Source organism: Gymnoscopelus microlampas, assembly GCF_963454915.1.
Source record: "Gymnoscopelus microlampas genome assembly, chromosome: 9".
Taxonomy (NCBI): domain Eukaryota; kingdom Metazoa; phylum Chordata; class Actinopteri; order Myctophiformes; family Myctophidae; genus Gymnoscopelus; species Gymnoscopelus microlampas.
Window position 1 is genome coordinate 34,079,532 of NC_139946.1, and position 8,612 is coordinate 34,088,143.

An 8,612-nucleotide genomic window follows, 5' to 3' on the forward strand; every position below is an offset into this window, starting at 1 on the left:
GCTTCAACAGCCAAACTGCCAACACAGGCGGTAATATCAAAAGCACAGAACAGCATTAACGTGTCCTTTATCTAGACTATTGACTAAACTCGTGAAATGCAGTCTAATGTGCAGGGCCCACTCAACCACCAGACAGTGTAATATAACTGCTATCAGTAGAATATAAGGCTACTTCTAGATAGCAGACGCAACACCTTTCCTACAGTAGGTATTCGTGTTAGCTCTAATCTGTAGTGGCGCCATGTACTTGAAATACCACGCATTAATTTAGTTTAGTTGGAGGTTATGAGCTTAACCTCAGTCAACTATTAAAATGTACGGTTGAATGAGGTACAACTTATAACATTTCAGCTCTCATTTCCTCTGTAAACAATCTTAATAAGCCCTACTACAGCATGTTCACATGTTGTCCATTAAATTAATTATTATTCAAGCTTAAAGGTTTTTTATTTGTGTCAAATTTGTGTTTTCTCATATCCCTTTCATTAAAAAAAAATCAATCAATATTATCCAATTACACCATGGCAAGAAATCATTAGAGACAATAAGATCAGTGTGATCTGATGAAACGCAGCTGAATTGACCACAAAAGCTACCTGTAGATCAAGACCACAACAGAGAAAAATGTAGTAAAATAAGTTAAATCAAATAATACATCCTTTTTCTCTCCCCAGCAGCCTTCAGAGTGAAGCAAACAGCTGATATTGTGTGGTCGTGGCTTTGGGTGACCTCAGGGCAATGAAAGCGCTTCATACACTTGAAAAGGGGTCGTAGGTCAGTAATTTTTTCGTTTGCATGTCTTTGTAGTCTGTTTCCCCTCAGAGCCCGACAGAGCCCGATGAGAAAAGAGATCAATGCTTGAGTGAAATTGAGCCTTTTTCACGTGACATGGTGAGCCGCAAGGCATCCTCCAAGGATATTTGAATCCTTAGAACATCAGTGACCCTTCATGAGATAAAACGGAGATGGATATGAAAAAATATTGACAGCCTGGCTGTTTGGACTGTAAAGGCTGCTGAAGACTACCCACTCTCACTGCCAAATGAAAATGAAAGACCTTATAGTAAACTCGAACCAATCGAATCCTGGAAAGCATAGCATACAACCAATTCAAATTTTTTGTTATTTTTTATTCAAGCCTAACATGCTATTTACTATGAAAAATAAGTAAGCCTAGGTTGAGGGTCTACACTATACTTTTGCCTGTATCATTCTGTACTGGGCAAAGATCTTTGACCTCATGCAAAAGACAGCTTAATGTAGCTAGAAAATTGCCTCAGGAAGCATCATCCATCAAATATAGACTATGTGAGAGGGAGAGGGAGAGAAATGTCAACATTTTTTTTGTTCCACATAAAAACCCCAGGGCAAGATGACTATTAAAGTGGTCGGATGACAAATGTCTCATCTAATCTTTAATCCAGTGTAGTTGCGTCCTCCAGGGCTAAAACAGGAAACTCTCTCAGTATGGAAGGATTTGGTAAATTCCACTGTGCTAAATCACAACTTGCACAACAGAGGTGCGGCAGAACCGCTCCATACCGGTGACTGACATTTTAAGTTAGAACAGTCGTTCAATATATTTGTAGTACAATGCTATGCATTAATACAAGTGCAGAGGCATAGAGCCTATATTTCTACATAGAGGATGGACATTACATAGGCGTAGTTGAAATATAAAAATTGTCTTTTTATGTGAAATAAATTTGCAGCCTTTAGGGTCCCTCTAGCATTTAGTTAGTAGTTATTTTACTCCAGTATCAAGTGAAATAACTTGAAACGGGATAATTAAGGAGTAGGACCATTGCCATTATCTAACCAACGTACCAATCCTGATTTCATATAACAATGCAATAAGGCAAAATAACCTTTTGCCTTTGGTAAACTGTAATGATTGAGACATTCCACAGCTAACCTGTTAAAAATAACAAAAGCATGGGACATTGGCAGAGAGCTTCCGCATCACATCAGAGATCGACACTTTCCAAGCATGTTTGGTGCTCACATTTGGCAGCGGTTTGCTGATGATCAGGTTTATGACACATTCCTTGATAGTCAACTTCACAGAGCCAGCCGGTGTTCATCTCCATCACCGGATGACATTATCTGGCAGAGTGAGGCCTGTTGTCTTTGACTGTTCATCGAATGTGGCAACAGAGAAATGAGTAATAATTAAGTCAACAAGGTATGTCAGCTTCCACTCACTTGTCTGTATCGTCTCTCTGTCTGCAGTCTGGCCAAATGTGATAAAATGACACTTGCAAATATTTGGCTGTGATATGCAACAGCAACAACAACATGGCATAAAATCGCTGTTTTCTATTGTGTCCATGACCGAAACATGACTAGGACAGGTGCTGTGCTAGTGCCTCCCTATGATGAGCCATCATAACGGTCCAATAAAGTCTCAACAGTGTGTCACTGTATTTCAGTTATTTCCCCACAGAAACACCCATTTCCGTAATATGATATTAAATAGTTATTTTCTTTCTTTCTATTCAGAACAAACATTAGTTATCTTTATAATAAAAGCAAAAACCAAAATGACCAATTAGTAATTAGTACTAGTAGTAACAGAGTAAATTATACTTTTGAATCAGCATGTCATCCAAGACCTAGTTTTCTCCAGGTAGTAGAGATTGCCCGAGAATGAATTTCACTGGCTAATAATGAAACAAAGTTACGGCCATTTCTTCTAGTATTTCAACAGTGTTTCAACATTTCCATGTTAGAAATAAGAACAGAAACTAGTTAAAACTCTTAAAAACAAAACAAAAACTTAGACCGTGTAATGAATCATCAGCACAGCAAGCAACAGAGGGACGTTTTGTTTGCCAGACAAACACAAAAGACACAAATCGTCGTTGGGAAACAGAAACAGTTGGTGTAAATCTCAGAGCTAAATTGGTGGTGGGCAGTACGAACACTGAAAACGACACAGACAACTCAAACAACACAAACAGACATGCACATACTGCAGCAAGCAGTGCACTGACTGCACGCACATCACGAGACTAACTTCAGAAAAGAAAACAGAACAATTTAAAGCTGCAATCCGGAACTTATTTTAATGACTATAACAGGATTTTATCCGATTTGTGTGGCAGACTATGTTAATGGATCAGGATAGGTGCCCTAGTGCCCACCTATCCTGTTACCGTGCCAGGTAGGACAGTGGTTCTCAACCTGTGGGTTGAGAACCACATGATTTTGGGGGGGTCCCCAGATGACAGCAAAGTGACAATTTATAAGGACTTTTAAGACCTTTCTAATACCAAAAAAAGGAGGAGAGAAAAGAAGAAGAAAAAAAAGAAAAGTAATCAACAAACTATACTACAAACATTGGCCAAAATGTCAAATAATTTAAGAAAGAGGCAAAAAATGTGAAAATAGCAAGCTCACAACGCCTCACATTGCGAGGCACTTTGAGCTTGTAGATCTGCTATTTCACAATTGTTGTCTGTGGAACTGAGGCAAACAAAATGTAATGCCTCAACTTACAATTCCAAATGCTTGTCAGGGAGTAGAAGGTCCCCAGTTCAATTATGGTTGCTGGTTTGACATGTAGGCCTACTACGTGGGGGGAAACTCGGGTTCGAATCCCAGGGTACGATGACATAAAACAGACGGATCGCAGCTTTAACGGCAATGTTCAGAAAGTTGACTCATAACAATGTGGTGACTGATCATAGCAGTGGAAAGGCACATGTCCTGTACTTCGTTGCGCCACAGACAGCGTCTCTCGACAAAAACGAGGCTGGCACTTTTTACTTTTAATTTTAAAGTTCAAAATACCTCATTTTTGTCTAGAGACAAGCTCGTGCTACTGTATAAATAAACGCTATTAACGACGCAGCACTGCCAGAGGTGGAAGAAGTACTCACATTTTGTACTCAAGTAAAAGTACCAATACCACAATGTAGAAATACTCTGTTACAAGTAAAAGTCCGGTATTCAAAATGTACTTGAGTAAAAGTACAAAAGGTATTCGCATTCAAATATACTGTACTGAAAGTAAAAGTACTAATTTTAAATGTATAAAAAATGCTTTGAAAATAGCAGATCTACAAGCTAACCCCTAACCCTAAGTATGCATAGGGCTGACGTTATTAATGCCTGCCTGTTTTGTAATAATAATCTTAATCTACAAAGTAACTAAAGTTGTAAAATAATTGTAGTGGAGTAAAAAGTACAATATTTGTCTCTGAGATGTGGAGTAGAAGTAAAAGTATTGAAAACACTGCAGTAAAGCAAAAAAATCCTCCAAATGTGTACTTATAAGTACAGAACTTGAGTACATGTACTTGGTTACTTTATACCACTGGCTAGCTCCAATCGGAACCTCACCCTCCGCTGTATAGCTCCGAGATGAGGTTCCATATCGTTCTCTGCCGTTCGGCTGAAAAATGTCCGCACATTTGCCACTTTACATGTTTCTTACCCCTTTCTGCACATCGTATCCAAAAAGTAAAGGTATTCTGAAATGATCACAGATGTTTGAAATTTTAACTCACCATAAAATCTAACAAACGAGTTGAAAAAAGCACTTTATTCGCCTCTCTCCTCCGCCAGTTACATGTTTTTAAGACATTGCGCAAGAGTTGCGCCCATAGAGATAACATTACTGATTCCCCTACTGGTCAAATGTTGAATTGCATCTTCTAATGCATAATATTATTGAACCGGCTGAGGAGAGAGGCGAATAAAGTGCTTTTTTCAACTCGTTTGTTAGATTTTATGGTGAGTTAAAATTTCAAACATCTGTGATCATTTCAGAATACTTTCACTTTCTGGATCGGATGTGCAGAAAGGGGTAAGAAACATGTAAAGTGGCAAATGTGCGGACATTTTTCAGCCGAACGGCAGAGAACGATATAGGACCTCATCTCGGAGCTACATAGCGGAGGGAGAGGTACTATATGGGGCTAACCACTGGCACGTTGGTATTATCAATATCATCATCACATGCTGTCACATGCTCCCAGTCTAAGTCTGGTGTCACCAACTTTACTAACATTAGGCAACTTTACTTGTGTGGTTTAGAGTAGACCAACACCACCACATCCATGTCATGCTTTTCATAACTACGCACTAAGTCGTAAAAGGCAGTTAGCATTTACCATACTATACGTGTATAATTAATACCTTATTAATAAGTTCCATACTGACAGCGAGACACTAAACTTTGTCAAATTAGCCGTAGTGCTAAAAGTTAGCTTAAATTAGCCCGGGTGGCATGCTAGCCTGGGCTAACCCATGCTAAAAGAAGCTAGCTCGCCAACTTGGCAGAAAGTTTGTTTTCACCCAGGCGCCAGGGAAACCAACACGTACACTTTACAGTGTTTTTGTTATACTTTCTACACGTTTAAACCCCCCCCACCCCAGTTGTGTGCCCCCCTGGGTCAAACACCACGGGGACCCCCACGAATAATAACACGGCAACATGCTCTTATAATTTGTCGCTAAACTAAACTTATCACCGTATCTAAAGAAGCTAAACGCTGGTTCATTTCTTACCAGGAAGTGGGTCCGCGTTGCTGAACGGCTATTCCTTCTTCACGTTGAAGACGGTTCTTCTTCTTCACACAGCGGTCGGTGCTGCTGCCGCTGCTGAAGATGACGATGGCGGTTAGTCTTTGCTTTGACTTTCCCTTTTTCTTTCCCCAAGGTCGCTAGACTCTCCCTCTCTCTCTCACGGGCCTCTTCTCCTCCTGCGTGGCACACTGTCTGTCTGTTGCCTCGAGCACTACCAAGTTTTTGGGGGGAGAGGATCTGCTCTGTGTGTGTGGAAGAGTTGTGGAGGTGAGTTGTTGTAGCTACGTGTTGTTCGGCAGGCAGAGAGACTCTCACTCTACTCGGCCCCAGCTCACCATTCCTGACCCGTGTGCCAGTAATGTAAACAAGCCAGCAGCATTCCCGGAGCGGAGCGGAGAGAGAGGAGGGGCAAATGTCAAAGAGTGGAGGGGAGCTGTCAAATACCGCGGGATTCAAGAGGGAAGAAGGGGGGGGGGCTACCCCTCTGGCCCCCAGACCCTCATCTTCTTCCCCAATTTACTTTAGTTGTAATCATCATGAACTATAACATGATCAAACGTACGTTATTACACAATCCTGAGTGTTGCTTTAACTCTTGAGAGTCAGAGCTACAAATTGATCAATTAAAATGACTTAGGTCAGTGGTTCTCAACCTGTGGCCCGGACTGAGGATTTTTGGGGGTCCCCAGATGACAGTGAAGTGAGAATTTAAGGACTTTTAAGACCTTTTTAATACCTGGAAAATAGACAATTACTGCATCAAAAGTAAGTAATCAACAAACTAAATAAATACTATAACATTTCTCAAACTTTGGCCAAATTGTCAAATAATATAAGTAAGAGGCAAAATATTTGAAAATAGCCGATCGACAAGCTCACAACGCCTAGCATTGCGAGGCGTTGTGAGCTTGTAGATTTGCTATTTTCACAATCTCTATCTGTGGAACTGAGTCAAACTAAATAATGCCTCAACTCCTACATTCCTAGGGCTTATCAGGGTGGGGGGTCCCCAGTTCACATGTGATTATTTTGGGGGGTCACCGCCTGAAAAGGTTGAGAACCCCTGACTTAGGTGTGTGTGTGTGTGTGTGTGTGTGTGTGTGTGTGTGTGTGTGTGTGTGTGTGTGTGCGTGTGCGTGTGCGTGTGCGTGTGCGTGTGCGTGTGTGTGTGCGCACGCGTGTGCGTGTGTGTGGGGACAAGTAGAAGTATAGTAAAACCAGAGACGAATCAAATTCATGGGGGCATTATTCTGGTTCCCGTGGGTATTTGATTGATTGATTGATTGATTGATTTCGTATAGATTATTAGAATTAGGTTTATGATAAGGACAAGATTCAGGTTGGGTTAGGATCAGGCATTTAGGGTTAGAGTGTGGGGTTAGTTTTAGGGAAAGGGATTTTAAGGTTAGGATTATAGTTGGTTGTGGCTTTTGATGACAGCAATGATAGTAAGAGAAAAGGTTGTGTGACAGAGAGACAGAGAAAGGGAGACGCACACTAATCCACATACAGTAGATGCAGACATCATATTTTATTCTCAATCATGCATGCACAATACACATGCATCACATAACACACAGTACATAATTGGCAATTTCATAAGAATTGTCCTTCTTGAGAGCTATTGTGAGATTTATTGAGAGATCTATTGCAGATTGACTTGCATGGACAATGAGAGCAAGCAGAACTGATCAGCTTACTCTGCTTTGATAAAAGCTTCATGGCTGATTTCAGCCTGACAATTCAAACACTGCTGATGCACGGGCAACACACATCTGTCTCCCCATCCCCATTGTTAATAATCAACAAGTTAGGTGGGGGAGTATTTTTTCTCCCTACTTCAATAGCCTTTTTTTTGTTAACCTCACTGCAAATATGGAAAAGGCAGAGATGCCTGGAGTGTGGTTTTTTTTCTCTCCCTTTTTCTTCAACAACAGTTGAAGATTAAAAGAAACGTCTCAGGGAAATCTGTCAATTCTGTATGTGAATAATGCTGTGTGGAATTTAATGGCGTGAGTTATATTGGGTTCCCTCTACACCCACAGTTTCTTTCAATAAGATCAATGGTGCTCAGTGACAGATAGGGACGGTCTTTTGTATCTTCAAATTTCAGGTTTCTGAGGGAATAATTAGATGGATGGATGAAAAGTAATGCATCAGTGTGCGAGAGGAGCCGCACCAAGAGATCCTCTAGTTCAACACGCATGCCTCCACGCCTGTTTGGTAGAAGACTGTTTAATAATCGTGTTGAATTTCTTCTATTGTTCTAAAAGTGGCTCTCTGCACTGATGTGGTGCTTTAAACCAATGGCAAACTTTTTTTTTCTCTCTTTTGCTGATTTTGTTTATTTAACTGTGAGGATTTCCTTTTGATTGGAGGCTTTTTTCAGCATGAAAGGAAAATTGGTTTCTATTTTACTTTGTTCCCTTGGAAACTTTCAGGTGTGTCTGGCAACTAGGCTGGAAAAGGTTCCTCTACCAAGGGGAAGGAAGAAGCTTATCTCTACATGTACTGTATGGACCGCTATATAGACATGCAACACCAATACCAATACGGTATATTTTAAAGAGAAAGAAATATCCATTAGCTCTACTGTGAATATCAGTGGAAAGACTGAGTGAATTACAAAGACATTGCATTTATAATAATATTGCAACAAACTGCATGGCTTTTCAATACTATAGCCATACATTGTCACATTAGTTTGATCATTAAAGGGATAAAAAAAAAGAGATATTTACAGCAATATAATCAATTTCATAATTAATTGAATGCACATGACCACAATGGAAACGAGCCCCTATAGGGCCTTTTGTGTTATCCTTTTAACAAACATTGTAAACCGTACCGTATCGCTAACTGTTAATAACGTATTCAATCAACCACCAATCAATGTTTTTAAAAAAAAGCTCTCATTTAGATTGAGTGGTACAGTATGACAGCCAGATTCTATACACCTGTTATACTATAGGCTGTAACAGTAGCATTGTTAGTTCACACTGAGTTTTTGCTTTGCTTTTCCCCCCACTTAGTGTTTAGCCTGATGTGATGGGTTATTTTCTTCAGTGTGCACATTT

The 8,612-nt window shown here is 40.2% G+C and overlaps 1 protein-coding gene across 3 annotated transcripts in view; it reads right to left on the minus strand.

The window, feature by feature from the left end:
- nek7 (NIMA-related kinase 7) overlaps positions 1-5,910 on the minus strand; it is an 80,468-nt gene extending 74,558 nt beyond the window's left edge. For all 3 annotated transcript variants that reach the window (XM_084067718.1, XM_084067717.1, XM_084067716.1), the window contains exon 1: positions 5,518-5,910. The gene's annotated coding sequence lies outside the window, so the exon portion shown is untranslated. The remainder of the gene's footprint in view (positions 1-5,517) is intronic.
- Between the last annotated feature and the right edge of the window lie 2,702 nt (positions 5,911-8,612).